General features: G+C 46.9%; 1 protein-coding gene across 3 annotated transcripts in view; it reads left to right on the top strand.

Annotated features, from left to right (window-relative positions):
- Nucleotides 1-1,918: 1,918 nt before the first annotated feature.
- Nucleotides 1,919-20,071, top strand: part of DYRK1A (dual specificity tyrosine phosphorylation regulated kinase 1A) — a 144,662-nt gene continuing 126,509 nt past the window's right edge. For 2 of the 3 annotated variants that reach the window (XM_052648209.1, XM_052648249.1), the window contains exon 1: nt 1,919-2,025. The gene's annotated coding sequence lies outside the window, so the exon portion shown is untranslated. The remainder of the gene's footprint in view (nt 2,026-20,071) is intronic. The other variant, XM_052648300.1, reaches the window with a different exon arrangement.

A 20,071-nucleotide genomic window follows, 5' to 3' on the forward strand; every position in this document is an offset into this window, starting at 1 on the left:
ATCTGCAAACTGAGCTGTTGCGTGAAAGAGATAATGAGGGAGTTGAACGAGGATACAGTGATCGCTTTGAGCAGATTAATTTTCGGGGCACTCCGATGGGGAAAGAAGGCTGCGCCCCGAAAGGGATGGGGGGTCGGTTTGAAATCCGTGGGAAAGCCTGGAGTGCTTATGATGGCTCCGTCCGTCATTTCTGAACGCCGGCGCCGGCCGCTGCAAAGATCGAGCGCCAGGGTTTAAGCGAGGCGTCGGTCGCAGTGGCATCCCGGAACCGGGGCGAAGCGTCCGGAATTCCTGAGATGTCTGAAGCGCGGAGGCGGCCTCTTCCCCACCCCCCGCCGCAGCCTCCGTGGGCATCTTTTCCCGCGAGGGGGGCACGCGAGCCCGTCCGAGAGCAGCCTGAGCCCGCGGGCGGGCGCGGCCGACGGCGCGCTCCCCAGGGATGCAGGTGAGCAGCCTCAGCCCCGGGAACGCAGGGGGCCGAGGGGCGTCCCGGGTCCTCCCCGCCCCCTCCCCTACCCAGGCGCGGGCGGGGCTGCACGCGCACGACGCGGAAGCGCCGGGCTCCGCGGGCGGCGGCGGCGCGCAGGCCGGGCACGCGCGCGCGCGTTCCCGGGGCCGCAGTCGGCGCGGGCGCGGGCGCGGCGCGCGCGGGGCGGGGCGCGGCTGGGCGGCCCGGGAAGCGGCGGGCGCTCGCGCACAGGCCCGGCCGCCGCCTCGGCCCCCGCCCGCCCTGCCTTCCTCTTCCCCTTCCCTCCCCTCAGCCCGGCCGTCTCCCCTCCGTTCCCCTCCCCCGAGCGAATCACGCGCCCTCTTCTGACACTCGTAGCGAGCTCCGAATTTATCCTTCACGTGACCTGAGGGGGGTTGGGTGGTTGGTCGGTCGGGGACGGAGGCAGGGGGGTGGCGGAACGCAGCGAAAAGGAGGGAAACGGAATCTGCCGTTGCCCGAGCAACAGGCCCCGCCCTCCGGCTTGGGGCCGGGGGTGGCGGGAGGAGGACGTCAGCACGTCAGCCGCGGGGAGGGGGGGGGTTTGCGTTTTGATTGACAGTTGCTATAGCGACCGGGTCGGTCCGTCGCCATTTTGTTGGTTGGGTTTTTTTTTAAACCCTTTCGCTTCCCGCCCGAATAATAATAAAAAGCACCATTGGAGTGAGGCGGGGGTGGCGGCGGCGAGAGCGGCAGGGGGATCCGGGGAGACTGCTGCCGTCGCTGCTGCTGATCGCGGCCCAGGTCGGGCTCAGGAGAGCGGACACCCCGAGCGGGGGGTGCGGGCGCCGCCGCCGCCGCCGCCGCTTGTGCTGCTGTTCCTGCTGCTGCTGTTGGTGCCGCTGCCGCCGCCGCCGCCGCCGCCGGCGAGCGGGCGGGACCGGTGTGAGTGTGAGAGTGTGTGTGTGTGTGTGTGAGGGAGCGTGTGCGAGGGTGCGTGCGCGCGTGTGTGTGTGTGTGAGTGTGAGTGTGTGTCCGTCTGTCCGTGCGGGGACTCGGGGGCGGGCGGTTCGGGCTCTCCTGGCTGAGGAGCCGCCGCCGCCGCCGCCGCCGCCGCTCGGGCCCCGGCGCTCCTCGCTGCGCAGCTTTGGAGCGCGCGCCATTTTGTGAGATTTACAAAATCCACCTCGGGGAAGAAGAAGCCGCCGCCGGCGGCGGCCGCGACTGGGCGCCCGGCCTCGCCGCCGCCGCCGCCCTCCGCGCCGGGCCGGGCCGGGCCGCGCGGCCCCCGCCGCGCCGCGGGGCTCGGGGTCCGGGGACTGCGGTATTTGCCGGGGAGGGGGGCTGCCGCCTCCCCGGCCTCCACACACACCCCCGCCCCACCGGGCGCCGCTCAGACCCCCGCGAGCCGGGCAGCGAGACCTGAGGAGGCTGCGGCTCGGAGGCCGCGGAGCCGGGAGCGCCGGGGGCGGAGAGAGAGGCGGCCGGGGCGGCGCTGGCGGCGGAGGCCGCGGCGGGGGCGCAGCAGCTTCGGCGGCGGGAAGCCGGCGGCAGAGACTCACCGGAGGGAACGGCGCGAGCGCCCCGCCATCGTCCCGGTGAGTGTCCGGCCGCGGCCCCGCCCGGCGCCCGGCGGCCCGGCTTCCCCCGCTGCGGCCTGCAGCCGGGGCCCGCGCCGAGGCCGGTCGGGCGGAGGGAGGGACCTGCCATTTTAGGAGGAGGCGCCGCGGCCCGAGGCCGGCCGGCCGCCCGGGGTCGGGGCTGGGGGGAAAAGGAGGGCGGGCGGGAGGGCGCCCGACAGGCCCCGGTCCCGGAGGAGAGGCGGGCACGAGCGGAGGGAAAGTTGCGGAGGGCTGGGGGTGCCGGGGCCGCGGCCTCCCGGGAGCCGGGGCCTGGGGGCCGGGAGAAAGCGCCAGACCTTTTGCCTGGTCGCCCGAGCGCCGGGGAGGAGGGTGTCTTCCTCCTCCTCCTCTTCCTCCTCATCCTCTTCCCCCAGCTCCTCCCTCGTCCCTCCTCTCGGTCCCCACCAGTGTGGGAACGGCGGCCGCGGTCCTCCGCAAGGACAATGCCACGGGTTACAGGGGAGACGGGCTGCCCCCGGCCGCCGGGCGAGGCGCAGGGGAAGGTCGGGGAGCCGGGTCCCCCCCGCGCGGCTCTCCGGGCTGCGTGCTCGCGGAGCCCGGGCCCTCGGCCTGCTCGGAAGTTGTGCGCGTGAGAGCCCGGCCGCTCGACGTCGGAGGGCCGGTGACCCGCTCAGCACAGCCCTCGGAGGGTGCCGGAGGGCCGCGGATGCGTAAATTAATAATCGAGACCTGGGTGTAGGCAACAAAACTCGCCGGAGTCTTATTCATAGACTTAGATCCGCCGGGGCTGGCTGAAGAAGCTTCACGCTGGGCGGAAAGGCCTCCCCCCGCCCCCGTTCCCCGGTCCGAAATAGTTAAAAATGGGGCAGAATTAGTGAGTGAGTGCGACGACTTAGGCTGAGTCCGTCGTCCAAAACCCCGGGATGATGTGAATCTTGGTAATCTAGGCGCAGTACTTGAGCGCCAGCGCCATTTGTTAGTTGAATTCGGCCCAGGTTGTCAGGAAATACACCCTTTATAACATTGTTTTCGCTCCCGAGTTAAAAGATTAGGACCGTGTATTAATAACTCTCTTAACATCCAGGTAGAAACTGTTACCCATTTCACAGATGAGGAGACTGAGCGGTGACTCGTCCAAGGTCACACAGCTGGGACTCCTGAAGCCGAGAGTCCAGCCAGCCGGGGCTCTTAATCTCGAGCTTATAACTCGTTATTAGAAGTACTGGCACATTTTGGAGTTACTTGGTTGTAATGACTTAGGGTTGTATCCACCTATAGTGTTGGCGTGGAATTAACTTTTGTGGTTTGCAGAAGTGCAAAGGAGAGAATGAATCGAGGCCCTCTTAATGAAACTAATTTGTTAGCTTCCCCCCCACCCCCCCAACTCTGAAGAAAACTGTGTAGACAGTTTTTGAATGGAAGGAATTAAAAAGTAGTCTGTTCTCCGTTTGGTTCCTCACACTTAATTATAGTCATCACTTAAGTATTGATGAGTCATAAGAAAGTTTTGTGCAAAGTTATTTTTGGTTATTTTTTATCTTTGGATACTTAGATTTTCCCTGGGAGTCCTTACACATTACATATACGAAGTATTTAATAATGGATATACGTAATACTTTGATTTGGGGGGCGTTTAAATAATTCAGTGGAGTTACCTTTAGCTTTGTAAATTTCCCACATCTTGATTAGTTACTTTAAGGATAATTTTTTTTTTCTGATATAAATATGAGACTAGAACTAAAATTTCATGTGGTAAGATTTTAAACTGAAGAAGATAATTGAAAGGAAACAGTTATAAAAAAAAGTTTACTTAAGTTGTGTTAAGATTTTTAATAGACGTTGGACTTACACTTAAAGTACCCTATTGGTTTTGGAGGATTTGCTTTGGAGTAGCAGCAGTGTTTATGGTGGCTGTCCAAATTCATTTAGACATCAAACCTTGCCAAAATGTTAAGGAGTTCTGTTGGTGTCTACACCAAATTGTAAAACTGAGCACAGAAACTTCTAACGAGGCATAAGCTCAGAAATTAAGTCTCCTAGAGAGAAGAATCCCTTCTCTTTCTGTAAAGTGGAGGCTTTGCTTTGAAATCTTAAAAAGATGAAGGGTTTGAGTAGAATTGAGTGAAGTGAATGGTCGTTATTGGTAGGGGTGGGAGATAGACTGTGAAATCTAGTGAGATCTTTGTTTTTGTTCAGAATATGGAATTTAGGTTTAAATTTAGGATCTTAAATTTCTTTTAAAGACGTTTTGGTGGGACTTACTGGAAATGTCACACACATACATAACTGTGTCCTAGGGATTCAGACATTTAGTCCAGCCTTTTAAGGTCACTAACATTCAAAATAAATGAAAATATTCCATTGTAATGCAGTGTCTTGTTTGGGAATGTAGATTAAAAAAAAAAGGCAAACACAACCTTGGATTAGAATTTTTTCCCCCACTAAAATATTGTCTGATGTCTGCCCCTGAGTTTTATTTATGGGGAGTTTTTGTGTTTATGGTTTAGAGATGTGGGAGTGGGGAGTGGTAAGTGCAGCAACTGGTATTTAAAGAATTTACATAGGTTTTTATAGCCCCACGATTATCTGTAAAAGCTAAATTGAAGATAACTTGTTATAATGCATGACTGGTGTGACCTTTGGCATACATTTTGTTTTGAAACTATACAAAGAAAGGAGATGCTAATTTATATGGAATCTTGGGTACTACCTGAAAACAAAAACAAGCAAAAGAAATAGCTTAGAAGTTTGGGATGCTCAGGGATGTTTTCACGTGTGTGTTTATGGTTGGCAGCTATACAGTCATGGGGAGAAAATTTGAATGGAAATAACTTTATTGTGAGTGAGAATAGAATTGCCTTATGCATGCTGTTAAAAACTAGCTAAATAGAAGAGGGGACTTCATTCGTGACTTTCTTCTTTGTCATAAGGTGTGTGTCAAATTTTCTTTGCTTTAGCATTTGCTTTCTCTTGTTTCAAAGAACTTTCACAATTCTTACACCCGCACCCCCACACCCAAGCAGTTTCTCTTTTCATCCGCCTGAGAAAAAACTTTAAACGTGTGAACTCAACAGAACCCCCAAACTTCCAGAGTGTTTATGAAGAGATTGACTCTTCTCTCCCCAAAATTCTACTAGTCTTAGAATTTTGTTGTATTCCTATCAGTAATTTAAACTGTGAGCTAAGAATCGCTAGTTCTGTTGAGTTTTTTGGTGGTTTTACCTCCAGATACTTGTGTGTATTTTCTCTTTAGAACTAAAGATACTTCTTGAAACTATCAAACATGGGCCCCTGAAACTTGACACTAACACACTAACATTGCCCAAAGTGAAACTTGTGACTTGATTACTTTTGTATGAGCACCTTACATATACTCAGTGGTTAGGCTGTTTAAAAGACTTCTTACTATGTATTATTTTGGCCACTGGGCAATGTTTTGATGGTTAGAGAAATTATGATAATTCATAACCCAAAGCTGGCACAGTTTTGGAATAAAATTTTGGGGAGGGGAGGTTATAATTTGTGTTTAATTACTTCGGAAAATAATACAATTATTTTAAATTACCTAAAATTTTTCCCCGGTTGCCCCTAAATAAAGAAATCATTCAAAATCTTGCCTTATATCAGTGTTATAATGTAAAGCTAGAGCTGTAAAGTTTACCATTGGTTATGTGAATGTGAAATGTTGACTTCACATGACTAAAGTCATTAATTTAAGGTTCTTATTAGATAATTACAGACAAGTCTCATCTTCTAACCTAGTGGCTGCTGGTCTTAGTTTCATTTTTTGGTATATGAAAACAAAATGACTTGGAAACACAGCATTGTATAAACCAGCCAGACATTTGAAATAAGTTATGCTTTTACTTTGAAAACCTTCTTCCAGAGTTGCAGAGTGAGATAGAACTCCTCATTGGAGATAACTTACAGTACATTGAACATGTAAAATAATGTGGTTTCTTGTAGGCATACATTTTGCTGATATAGAGCCATTTAGGCTTCTTAGCAATTGATTTTTCTCCCAGAGCTATGCGCCCTCTCTTCTAGAAGGTGAATTTTAAAAGTTTGTAATACTGTGAAAGTTTTGCTTGTTTTAATTTTTTATTGTTTGATGAACATGTGCCCATATCTGATATGTGATGCATAACAGTTTAAAATGTATCTATACTCTTGATGAGTTATTTTTCATTTTATTGCCCTATAATTTAATTGTTTAAGTTGCTTTTGCAGAGAGGTGCTTAGTGAACTGGTTTAACATGGAATGAAACTGGTTTTAGCATCAATTCTATTTTAAATAACATCCCTGTTCATTAAATAGTTCTCTTTGTTTCTCTATATAAAATTTTTACCGACAAGAGTTGATTTTTTTGTTTGGTTTTGTTTTCTGGATATTTGTGGTTAAGGTTGGCATTTTAGCACATGCATTTGGGTAAGGAGATGCTCAAACGTGAGATCTACTCCAGATCTGCTTATTACAGAGGTAGAGAGCGGAAGCATGGTAACTGGCCTGTGAGGCGGTACCAGGCTGAGCCACCAGAGTCAGGCAGGTCTGGAATCTGAACCAGTCCCGCCCCTCACGGGCAGTGTGGACCTAAGGCACAGTGGTTTTGCTTCATATCAGTTTCTTCATCTGTAAGATGGGTTGATGATCCTTACCATGGGGTGCTTGTGAAGACTGAGATAACAGACATACATTTCTTAATTGTCTTCTCCCTTTCTCTTCACTGATAGCCATCCTTACGGTCTCAACATAAATGCTACTTTCCCCAACCTCGGTTCTAAGTATGATTCCTTGGGCGTGTGTTCTTACCAATGGCTTTTCTTTTGACAGCGCTGAGTAAAAATAACCATAGGTATGCATATGTATGGGCTTCTGTGGTAGCTCAGTTGCTAAAGAATCTGCCTGCAATGCAGGAGACCCGGGTTTGATCCCTGGGTTGGGAAGATCCTCTGGAGGAGGGCATGGCCACCCGCTGCAGAATCCTTGCCTGGAGAATTCCATGGACAGAGGAGCCTGGGGGGCTACAGTCCATGGGGGCGCAGAGAGGCGGACACGCCTGAGCGACTGAGCACTGCGCAGCGTGCCCGTGTACATGTGTTCTTTCACTGCCTGCCTCTGCCTCGTGCCGTTAAACTGTGAGGTCTGTCTGGACAGGAGTATCCGTATCTCCAGGGCCTGTAGCGCCCGTGCTGGGCACAGAGCAGGAGTAGACGGATGTGCGTGTGCACAGAGGGATGGTGAGGAACCTGTGTGCTGAAGCCCAAGCCTGAGCGCCGCTCGTTGCTTGCGCAGTCGTGGGCAGAGTAGCTTCAGAGCTTTAGAATCCCGTATGCCGACCATGCGTAAGCCCTACCTGCCCTTGCCAGGATTTGAAAAATGTGAAATGAGATACTCTAATGAGATGCTTTGCAAAAGTGTAAAATGCCGTATAAATGTAAGTTGGTACAGTAGCAATAATTTCAGTAGTGAGGCTACCCAAGAATTTTTAACTAGAGTTTCACCTTTACTGAGTTGGTAAGTAGCTATTATGTAATATTTATTAGTAACTTAAACTTTCTGTATGCATTAGTTAGAACACAAGATTGGGCCCATGTTCTGACTACAGTGGCTTACAAGCTGAATCTCTCTCTCTCTCATGTAAGTCGTCTAAGGCTGATGTGGCAGCTCCAGGATACAGGGGACCTTGGGTCCTTCTGACTTGTTGCTTTCCTGTGTATAACGGGATCCCATGGCCCCCGCAGTTCAAGACAGCTTGCCACCTCATTCACGGTCCAGGAACAGGATGGGGGAGAGAACAACCCTTCTTTAAAGACGAACCTGGAAATTGCATACGTGACTTGTTCACACCTGTTGGTCGGAACTTCGTCAGGTGGCCCCATGTAGCTGCAAAGGAGGCTGGGATATATGGTCATCAGTAGGGTGGCTGATCGTCTGCCTGAAAATCTGTTTTTACTGATGAATAGGAGAATGGGGGATTATGAAGCATTGCCTGTCACTCTTTCAGATGTTATACGTAAACAGTATTTGAAGCCTAGGCCTTTGGGTTTTGTTTTAGCAGTCCCATGGACCATTTTGTGTGTATTTGTGTACATAACCTCAGCAAGCAATACTAGAGGAGTCTGATTCAGTATTGCAGGATCTTGTCAGGTTTTCAGTAAGTGTTTGGGTCACTGAAGTTGTAACGATCATAGCAGTGATATTTAAACATTTACTGTCCAGTGTCTTGCTCTTTTTTTTCTGTGGGTTTGACAGAAGAGGAAGGTCTAGGATTCCTTTGAACTAGCCTATAATTAGGTCAAGTAGAGACCTGAGGAACTAATGAGCCTCAGATAGTTTTCAGGAGAACTTGTCAGAGTTGTGGGACTCCCCCGCCCCAGACTTGCCTTTCTGAAGGTTTGAGTGATGCGCTGGACTCCACTGTCTTGATTGGGACTGCAAGTATCCCTGATGCAGTAGAAGCATTTTGAGAAACATTGACATAGTTCATTTCTCATCTTAGAGGAGGAAATGGATGCAAAGAAATGAAATGACTAACCAGTGCCTCGGAGTAAGCAGGTCGGGGGTGGGGGCTAGCGCATGTTGTCCCGACTCTTGGGTCGTTGTTCTTTCCCCAGAAGAGAGGAAGGAGAAGAGTACAACTGCATTTGTTATTTTATAGGAAGATCTGTCATTCAAATATGTTGCTGTTTATGTGTGAGCTCATTGCTATTGAATGGTTGGCTCACTTCACTGTCTTCTGAGCCTCTTAGAAAAATACTGTGAGTTGGTCCAATAAATATTTAAAGGTGGAAAGTTGAGGTTTTAAGTCAGCTATCATTAGTGTTGGTGCGTTAGGGTAGATGAAAGGGAGGTGTGGGTTTGGCATGTTCAGAAGGAGCAAAGGCAGGCCATGTCCTAAGATCATTCGTTTCCTTTTCAGCTGATTCGCTTGCCATTCTCACTGTGGCATTCATACTGTAGATTAAGGCAAGAGCTGGATCCCCTAATTTAAAATGGAAATGTTCCTAGGGAAATAGCCTTCATCTGTTATCAGGTTAACACTTCATCAATTAGCTGCTGTCATTTTAAACGTTGGAGATGAGCACCCACACGAATAAAAGAGCTTTTGGGAAGAGGAGGGAGGGTTAGGGCACAGTGCCCTTGTCCAAGGAGAATGACGGGCCTGTTTGAGAAGTGTCTGCTTGTGGTGTGGCCCTTGCATGGTGCTCAGAGGCTTCTCTGGTGGCCGAGGTTGGTAGCGTTGGGCTGGCCCTTGCTGACCGGTCAGGGTTGGTCTTGGGACCGTAGATAATTTGTTGAGGCCCTCTGGGCTTGATTGAACGCGTGGTCATTGGAGTAGGAGTGTCCTCTTAGCGCTTTATCATCTGTTTAGGACTCCTGTTTGAGCAGGCTTATATCAGACTTCAAAGGTATCATTTTGATCTGGGGAATTTTAGTTTTTAAAGATCAACAAGTTTTTTATTTTTATGATTAAAAAATGCAGCCCTATAGAATGAATGGTGTCACCCACCCCCAGCCCTCCCCGCTTGTGCTCCATAAGTAACAGCTAGTTTTTCCTACCAGAAATGTTCTAGACGTATATGTGTAAACACGTATATACATGTGTGTTACAAAACATGGGGCAGCAGAGGATGAGATGGTTGGATGGCATCACTGCCTCAATGGGCTTAGATTTGAGTAAATTTCGGGAGATGGTGGAGGACAAAGAAGCCTGGTGTGCTGCAGATCATGGGTTTGCAAAGAGTTAGCAACTGAACAACAACAAATGACAAAACCGTCCGTATGTTTAGTGTGATCCCGATTTTTTTTTTTGAAGTGTGACATTGTGTATGTGTACAGTCTATGTACTTAAAAAACAAATGGGGTCTTGCTAAGCATGCGGTTTTGCAACTTAAATGTCTTGCTCTATCTTGGAAATACTCCTGTGTCAGGTGGCAGAGTTTCCCTGTATTTTTTTTTTTTTAAACAGTTGGGAAGTATTTGATGTTATGGATGCAACACAATTGAGTCAGTCTCCATGAGAGAGAATTTAATCCCCCCCCCCCCCCATTTTTAGAAGTTAAAAAAAGAAATATTTTGTTTAGTTTTGGCTGCACTGGGTCTTGGTTGCAGCTTGCAGACTTTGTCTCTTTGCAGGGGCTATTCTTCGTTGCTCCAAGGCACGTGAAATCTTCCTGGCCCAGGGACTGAACCCATGTCCCCTGCATTGGCAGGTGGATTCTTAACCACTAGACCCCCAGGGAAGCCCATACTTTTGCTATTTTTAAATAATGCTGCAGCATACATCCTTGTACATGTAACATTTTTTGTCAGCATTAGCCAGAGGATACATATTTATAAGAGAAATTGCTTGTTTACCAGGTATGTGTACATATGAGTATGTTTTGCCAACTGTCTTCCAAAAAGTAGCACCAATTTATACTTCAGTAGCAGTGTCTAAGAGTGTGTAGTTTCCCAAATCTCAAAAACACTGGCATTAATTCAAGTTTTAAATCTTTCGTCAGTTAAATAGGTGAATGGTGCAGTCTAGTTGTTTGAATTTGTACTTCCGATGAGAGAATTTGAGCATCTTATGGTGTACTATAAGTCTTACACTTAAACAAAATATTCATTCTTTGGTATTTAATTAGAATTGTTTTGTGATGTTTCTGTATTCTGTTGAGTGAAAAATGATGTTCTTATAAATTGTAAATACTTTGATAAATTGTAAAAGGTGAGTCTTGTTCCTCTTCAACTGAGGATACTTTTGCCTGTCCTCTGTATGTGAATTGTGGTGGTAGAAGCTTTCACTACAAAAATGAGTAAGGTTTGGTGACCTCAGCTGTTAAGTTTTGAAATAGTTGTGTGTATACCAGCAAAACAGGACAAAGAAGACCATGACTGCTAACAGTTAGTGGGTTCTTAACCACTAGGCCACCAGGGATGTCCTGACACAGGACTCCAGGTTTTGGAGATAGGAAGAAGAGGATTCAACTTTGGTGGCAGTATAGTAAAGCTCTTGAGGAGTCGAATGATTGGCTTGATGGGAACAGTTGAAAATATTTCCTAGTAAGATCCTGAAGGAACAGTGGAAGAACAGAAGAGAGAATTACTGTGGTTCAGTCCTTCTACTAGTGACAGGTGGAAATAACTTGTTGTTGTTTATTTGCTCGGTCCTGTCCAACTCTTTGTGACCCGGTGGACTGCAGCACACCAGGCCTCCCTGTCCAACCAATTCCTGGAGTTTACCCAGACTCATGTCCATTGAGTTGGAGATGCCATCCAACCACCTTATCCTCTGTCGTCTCCTTCTCCTCCTGCCCTCAATCTTTCCCAGCATCAGGGTCTTTTCCAGTGAGTCAGTTCTTCGCATCAGGTGGCCAAAGTATTGAAGTTTCAGCTTCAACATCAGTCCTTCCAGTGAATATTCAGGGCTGATCTCCTTCAGAATGGACTGGTTGGATCTCCTTGCAGTCCAAGGGACTCTCAAGAGTCTTCTCCAACACCACAGTTCAAAAGCATCAGTTCTTCGGCTCTCAGCTTGCTTTATGGTCCAAGTCTCAGATCCATACATGACTCCTGGAAAAACCATAGCTTTGACTAGACGGACCTTTGTTGACAGGTAGAAATAATGTAGCGCCATTAAAAATGAGCTACAAGATGGGGCAGTGGAGGAAGGCAGCGTTGGCAGCGGTGATCCTGGAGAGGAAGCGGTGTCCCAGCTCACGGGCTGAGTCGTGAGGAGTAGTTAAACGTGTGTGTTCAGTTTATTCTGAGTAGCTTGGTATTTTCCTGAAAAATACCACATTTATTCTGTTACTTTTGCATATGTTCTTATTGGGAGACGAGTCGTCTAAAAATCGTTTATCTTGTGAGGTGGATAGAGCTATTACTGAGTGCCTGTTGGGCGCCACACGTCGCCCTAGGGCCCGGGGTCACTGCCCGCGCCGTGTGCGCTGGGGCGCCGTCGGCTCTCACGGCGGGTTATGGGCTCAGTCTAGGGCAGACAGGCATTTTCATTAAAGGCAGCACAGTCTATGAAACGGAATGTGATTCACTGGTGCTTTTTGAAGGTCAAAAATTTTGTCTACTTTTAAAAGACCCTTTGACAGTTTAAGTTTAACTTTATTTGGTATAAGTAGGACTCCTGTCTTAAAGACAAATACTGTGCTGAAAAATTTGTTCTTATTTGATCATTTTCCCTTGAAAAAGAACAGTTGTCACTGCAGTGGTGTGTTTTGCTTCATCTTTACATCAAACACATTCATTTTTGGTGCACATCACTTCTGTGGCACAAAATACTGTTTCATTAGAGTTTTCCAAAACAGCAATGGTAGTAAAATTATTGGGAATCTCAGAATATTTTGCAATCTAATTTCACTTCTTGAATTTCCCTATAATGGTTCTGTGGTACGGTTCAAAATGTGAGTAGAACTAGGTAAACTTACCTAGGAATTGGCCTGAAGGCCCATCGTTACTCAGCAGTATTGGAATCAGCTATGCGAAGGGGAGAATTTGAAGACAAGTTTTAGGATGCATGGGATATGTTTGAAAGAAGGCTATTTGCTGAATAAGATACAGACATTTGAAATAAAGGATGTGGGCATATAGGAAAGGTCAAGAAATGAAATTCAATAGAATGGATAGGAATGAAAGAGCAAATGGATGAGCAAGAATTTCTTAGTACTTAAATCCGTCCCAGCAAAACCTCTTCAGTAATTTGTTGTGACTTCCAGGATGAAGACCACACTCAGGACCCACTGTCTGGATGACCTGGCTCCAGCTGATTTAGGTGGTCTTGTCTCCCGTGCCTTGGGATCCATGTCTTTGGATGTCTGCTTCTGGGCCAGCCGTCACCCCTTTTCTTTTCGTTAACTTCTTTTTTCTCCTTCATTTTCAGTTCAGTTATCACTCGTCAGGTAAAGCAGACCCCCGCCCCAATCACCTCTTCTTTTTTAATAACTCATGTTTTCCTGTCCTTTTCTTTCACACGTTTATCACAGTTGGTAGTTTTTTTTAGTGCTTGTTTTATTCATCCCCTCCAGAAAGCAGGGGCCGTGGTGTTTTGCACACCTCTCCTGCCTGCCGCCCCCGCCCCCCCATCGAAGGCATTAGCAAGTCTTTGCCATATATGGCGAGTCCTGAAACAGTGAGCTACGTTTTGATGTTGGTCTCAAGGACTGAATGATTGCATAAGGGGGCTGTGCATTTGGAGTAAGAGTTGAACAGGGCATGTAGGAGCCCTAAAAAAAGTGACCCTTTTAAAAGATTAGATTGGAAAACTATGTAGCCGGTAAAAAGGCCAAGTCACTTACTCAGGGATTAGTGTAGCAAGTGTGTATGGAGTAGCAACACCTACTAGCTCTTAGAAACTTGGCATTGTGTGATGGAGTGGAAGGATGGTGCCCTCCTTATTAAAGGAGTACATAATTTTAGTAGTTTATTGGAGTAGATGCAGTCCTTAGTGTTCATTTGGAGTGATCATTTGGAGTTTTATATTGTGGAGGGAATCAGCCTGGCTCTTTATAATTTTTAGCCAGCAAAGTGCGGTTCATTCAACAGTTACATCTGGAAAGTCAGTCCAGCACCAGCAGTAGGTGTCGGGTTCACATTTAAAATAAGTTCTAGCTTTGATGTCATTTAAACAGTGATGGAAAGGTAAAGAAAGTTGTTTGTTTGGATACTTTTTGGCTTTACTTTTCCTTCACAGAACAAGAATGATTGAGGGAAAGTTTATTGTATGGATGGATTTTCAAAAGAATTGACTCTTGTAGTTAGGAAACTGTTGAGGCTTGTCAGGTGAATCATCTTTTTAAAAGCTTAAAAGGGATTTGTTTTAAAGTAGTTCTGAAATCTTTCTCAGTGACTAGTTTCTGTAGTAAATATTTAGAAAAGCAAATACTCAGATTTTATTTTTTTGGCTCTTTACCTGGGTCCATGCCAGTCCCTTGGGACATAGCTGTGACTCACATGGACGTACATGGTACCTGCCCTCTTGAAGCTCTTCAGTAGTTAGTTAGATTGAGTTAGAGCTCATTCAAGAGAACGCTAATAAAAGAAAACATGGCTTGTTGCTTCCATCCAGCCAGCCATCCCATTGTCCATCTATTTATGTATTCCTTCAACTTAGTTTTGGTGGCAACATGTCTTTAAGCTTCTTGTTGCTTTGTTTCTGGTAACATAGGGACTAATCTGCAATGCAGGGAAGTAAATTTGCTTAAGATTAATCATAGTATTTAATAAAAAACCCAGTGAAGAGTTAAAGGCCCTGAAGTTAAACATTGAGAGAGAAAAGAAGAAGGAACATAGGACTTCTATAACCTGTTACTTGAGATAGATGAAAGTTCTGGTACACTGATGGCTGGACGGCATCACCAATGCAGTGAACGTGAACTTGGGCCAAGCTCCCAGAGATGGTGAGGGACAGGGAGGCCTGGTGTGCTGCAGTCCGCGGGGTCGCGAAGAGTTGGACACTACTGGGTGACTGAACAGCAACAGCAAGCTGGGACTCAGGAGGATAATGATTATAATTCCAATGCAGAATAGAAACTCAGATCTTCCACTTGTTGACACTGACAGACTTTTAAAAAAAGATGTTCATGTAAGCCAGTGAGTTTCTCCTGTTAAAAAGTAAGCTACTATTTGATGGTAACAGGTCAGTTCAGTCACTTAGTCGTGTCTGCCTCTTTGTGGCCCTAGGGACTGCAGCACGCCAGGCCTCCCTGTCCATCTCCAACTCCCGGAGTTTACTCAGACTCATGTCCATTGAGTTGGTGATGCCATCCAACCATCTCATTCTCTGTTGTCCCCTTCTCCTCCTGCCCTCAATCTTTTCCAGCATCAGGGTCTTTTCCAGTGAGTCAGCTCTTCGCATCAGGTGGCCGAAGTACTGGAGTTTCAGCTTCAGCATCATTTCTTCCAGTGAATATTCAGGACTGATTTCCTTTAGAATGGGTGGATCTCCTTGCAGTCCAAGGGACTCTCAGGAGTCTTCTCCAGCACCACAGTTCCAAAGCATCGATTCTGCAGTGCTCAGTTTTCTTTAGTCAAACTCTCACATCCATACATGACCACCACAATAGTAGCTACTATTAATTGATTGCCTGCTATGGGCCATACACTGTACAGATTCATTATCAGTTATTTTAATATTAGCACTAGCACTGGAAGGTGGTTGGTAATATCTGTTTATAAGTTAAAAAACTGCGGTGCAGGGAGATAAATTTGCTTAAGGTTAATCATAGTGTTTTGCGTATGCTGCTTCTAGATAATAAAAAATGCAGTGAACAGTTAAAGGCCCTAAAGTTAAATGAACGTTTAGAGAGAAAAGAAGAAGGAACGTAGAGCTTCTGTGACTTGTTAATTGGAGAGCTAGATAAAAGTTGTGGTATGCTGGGATTCATACTTTGTGCCTCTAGTTCATGAGTCTTTAAGATGATAAACCAGAACATCTGATAGCTTTCTACATTTACGGAATTCTTTACCTTAAGAATCTCGGTGAGAGGGAGGTAGACGTCTTCCATTGTGAAAGGCAGTTGCTCACTTTCTCTGCATTTTTGGGACTTAGAATGCCCTCATATGACCTGGGGCCTCCATTCCACCACCTCAGAAGTGGTGATTTGCAGAAGCAGGCCCTAGCAGAGTCCATGTCCGCATAGAAGGAGGATGGCCGTGGTGTCTCTTCTGGAGGCCGTCAGTGACAGATCAAGTCCTGGCACTTTGTTCCGGTGTCCGTGGTGTCTCTGCAAGTCACAGGGACCGAATCCTGTGTTGTCTCCACTGGACCACATCTGTGGTTTGCTGTTTGGGTGTTCTTAACTATACGGCCTTCCAGCCTGGCCCTCCTGGGGTTTTCTGTGAGTTGCCTAATATGCTTTAATAACTTCCTTTTCAGTTTCAACAAAGCCAGAGTTAGTTTCTTTTGTTTGCAACTAGAACCTTTACTGAGATGGTGCCAGTTTCGATAATAGACGATTTGAAGGCACTCTCTAGGGTCAGAGTCATCTGTGTCTAGATTAGAATTTACTGAGTAGAAGAGTTCACAGTATGTATTAAATGAAATACTCGTAAAACATTTTGCTTATTGATTTAATGATTTTACTGAATTCGAGTGCTTATTCTCGGCCAGGGTATGTTCTAGGTGTTGGATATTCAGGGTGACGGTATAGGTAAGATCCCTGTGCTCACAGAGCTTATGTTCTCTTGTGAAGTGTAGAGTAAGCAAGGAAGCAACCAGCATACTGACCAGGAGTGATCGATATTGTGATAAAAGTAAAGATGGGGTAAAACGATAATGGGGCTTCCTTGATGGTTCAGTGGGTAAAGAATCTTGTCTGCAATGCAGGAGACACAGGAGATGCAGGTTGTATCCCGGGGTCGGGAAGGTGCCCTGGAGGAGGAACTGGCAACCTGCTCCAGTATTCTCGCCTGGAGAATTCCATGAACTAGAGGAGCCTGATGGGCTACATACAGTCCAGGGGGTCGCAAAAGTTGGACACAGCTGAGCGACTAACACGTTCTAAGTTATAATGATGTATGTGTGTATGTTTAGGGATTGCATCTGATAAAACGTTTACTTAAAAATTACTGTCAGAAGTCTTGACTTCTGCTTTTTACTGTGGGGCAGTAACTTTCTGAAGTTATCCTCTCAGCATAAACAGCTAGGAAACTGGACAAAATACATGGAACAACTGGTTTTGGATAGTAAACAATAGGCAGTTCAGAACTGTGATGCCTAACAGATGGGAAACAGACGTGGTGAGTCCTGTGATGGTCCCGCTTTCTACCTGGAGGCAGCCTTCAGATCTCGTTGCGGGGATGTGCGTGCATTCTCAGAAGCGTCCGACTCTCTGCGACCCCGTGAACCATATCCTCCCAGGCTCCTCTGTGCATGGGATTTCTGGCAAGAATACTGGAGTGGGTTGCCATTTCTTCCTCCAGGGGATTTCGCGACCCAGGGACCCAACCCGCATCCATTGTGTTGGCAGGTGGATTCTTCACCACTGAGCCACCGAAGGAGATCCCAGATAAAGGCCACAAGTTGAGGAAAGAGAGACTGGAGTTGAGGAAGGCCAGAATGGTTCTGATGGGAGGAGCAGAGTTCTGAAAGAAGGCAGGCATGCAGGGAAAGAGTTCCATAATCTTCGTGATAGCCGTGAATGTTGACTGAAGGCTGGTCTGTGGGACTGCAGGTACAGAGGACTGGCTGTGAGTTTATACTTGGAGATTTGACTCTCCGGGGTCGGGTGGGGGGTCAGCACTTTTCACCTCTCTGTTGTTCAAGGGTCACCTGTAATTTGAAAGGAATGTAATTGCTTGTCCTTACAGAGGCCAACACTCTTTAAAGAAATGTAAAGAAAGCCAGCACTCAACAATGTAAAAATGTCCAGTATCCAATCAAAAATTGCTGAATGTGTGAAGATGTAGGTTAATGTGACTTATAATTGGGGTATCAGTAAATTGAAACCAATCTAGAATTGACATGTTAGGATTAATGGGCAAGGACATGAAAGCAGTTGCTGTATTCCATCTATTCAAAAAGTTAGAAATTATGAAAGATATAATAAGACCCACGTCAGACTTTTAGAGGCGACAGCTAAGATGTGGAATGAGAAATACATTGGATGGCATTAATGGCAGATTAGACATTCCAGAAGAGAGGATTAGTAAACTTGAAGACATAGAAAACTCAGTCAGTAGAAACAAATGATAGAGACAATGGAATTAGCAAACAAGGTTATTAAAGTGGCTATTAAAGTGGTTATTAAAATGCAGGGTCAAATGTCAATTCACTGTGCTGTACACCTGAAACTAATATATTTCATGTCAAATATACCTCACTAAAAAATATAAGTAAAGCACAGGGTCAGATTGTGGTTAATGTTGACATTTTGGTACATGAATTTTTTCTAAAAAAGAGCAAATTGTGACTGCTAACCTGAAGTTGGCTTGTTGTGTAGTTAAGAGTAGTTGAAAATTATTATTTCAGCAAAGCACCAAGATATGGCAGAAGAACTTTACTGTGCAACAGTGTGCTCATTATTACTTGATCTGTAACAGTATTACCATAAAGCTAGAAACGGAAGGCATGCTTTTATGGCCTCACAGTGTCTGTGGGTCAGATATACGGGCACAGCTTAGCTTAGTTGGGTCTCAGGACAGCGGTCATAAGGTTGACGGTGCTGTGGTCTCACCTGAGGCTTCCCTGGGGAAAGGTCTCTGCTTGTTTGACGGGTGCCAGTGTTCAGCGCCCTCTGTGATGTTGGACCAAGGGCTGCAGTTTCTTGCTGCCTGCTGGCAGGCACCCACCCTCAGTTCCTTGGGTTGTGGTCCTTTCCCATCGTGGCCACTTAACTTGCTCCAAGACAGTGAAGGAGCGAGTCTGCACGCTAGACAGCTGCGTGATCTCCTGCCGCATAACCACAGAAGCGCCATGCCTTCCCCTTGCCTGTGCGCTCTTGGTTAACAGCAAGTCATGGGTCTTGAATCAAGGGAAGGGCCCGTGGAAGGGCCTGGCAGCAGATGGCTGTGTGGTGGGAGCCACCTCAGTCTGTCCCTGCGGATGGTAGAGAGAGGTGGAGAGTGCGTTTCCTGGAGTCTGCGCCAGGCATCTGGCTTTGAATCCCAGCCCTGGAAGCGTCTCTGAGCCTCAGTTTCCCTGCGGGGATAGTCTCTGCCTACTGTTGACAGTGTGTGAAAAGGGCAAATGCTTGTCATCAGTTAAATTCTTTCTTTATACTACTGTTCGTTAGTTCTCAATAGATGAGATCTTCAGTCTCTTTTTGCTTCCTATGAATTTTTAAAAGTATTTATTCTTAGTTTTAACATGCAAATAATCAAAATTGAATGCCTGCTGAAAGGCTTGTGAAGTAAAGCCTGTCCCTGGGAACAGCCCTCCTTACTCCTTCTAGTCCTGCCCCCTAGAGCTGTGCTTCCTGCTTTTGGATGCTAGTGCTGAGACCACGGCCCAAACTGGCTTCCGGGTAACTCACAGTTGGAAGTCCAGAGGTAGGGTGGATTCTTCAGCTAATTGGTTTTGTGGCTTCCCTGTGGCTCATATGGTAAAGCGTCTGCCTACAATGCGGGTAGACCCGGGTTTGATCCCTGGGTCGGGAAGATCTCCTGGAGAAGGAAATGGCAACCCACTCCAGTACTCTTGCCTGGAAAATTCCATGGACGGAGGAGCCTGGTAGGCTACAGTCCATGGGGTTGCAAAGAGTCGGACACGACTGAGTGACTTCAATGTCAATGTCAGTGACTTCAGGGTTCTGAGTTTCCGTCTCCCCTTTTAGTCTTTGGCCGGTTACATCCTCAATAAGATGCCGGAGTTTCAGAGTAGTACCCAGGTACAACAGTGTCTAGAGAAGGAAAATTATCTTTCATGTAGCTGTATAAGAATGTGGAAGCTTTGCCTAGAAACACTGGCAGACCTGCCTCCTGGCTTACAGGCCTGTTTCTGAAACACTCACTAGAAAGGGAAACGGAATGACATTCAGACCAGCTGGACACACGCGTGGAACTGAGTGCTTTCCCTGAGCACGTGCCTAAATGGGTGAGTGTGCAGAAGAGTTCTGGACAAAATTGACTTAGGTTACAGCGGAAAAGGGGGAAATTGGAGGCTGGGTGGGTAACTCTGACCCTACTCTGGTATTTGACATAAAGATTTAAGACGCTGTCTATTGGTTTTCTGAAGTGTTTGTGCTCAGTCTTGTCTGACTGCGAACCCGTGGACTGTAGCTCGCCAGGCTCCTCTGTCGATGGAATTCTCTAGGCAAGAGCACTGGAGTGGGGGAGTGGGTGTCATTGTTTTAAGATAGACTGACGTCTTCCATCTATCCGTTGTAGTTACATGTATGTTTTCGTAGAGTGTATTCAGTGTAGTGTTATGATTATGTAAGTCTTGTTCACCGTGGAGGCAAATTGTATACTGTGATTACATTTCCCTCCTTGTATAATTTTGTTTTTCCCGTTTTGTTTTCCTCCTGTGGTTTTGTTTTGCTTTGTTTTCTAGGTCCTCCTGTTAACTTTCCCCATACCTTCTAATGGCCTCTCTGTATAGTTTTGCACAGAGATTAGATAATT

The sequence above is a fragment of the Budorcas taxicolor genome, chromosome 1 (assembly GCF_023091745.1).
Source record: "Budorcas taxicolor isolate Tak-1 chromosome 1, Takin1.1, whole genome shotgun sequence".
Classification (NCBI taxonomy): Eukaryota; Metazoa; Chordata; class Mammalia; order Artiodactyla; family Bovidae; genus Budorcas; species Budorcas taxicolor.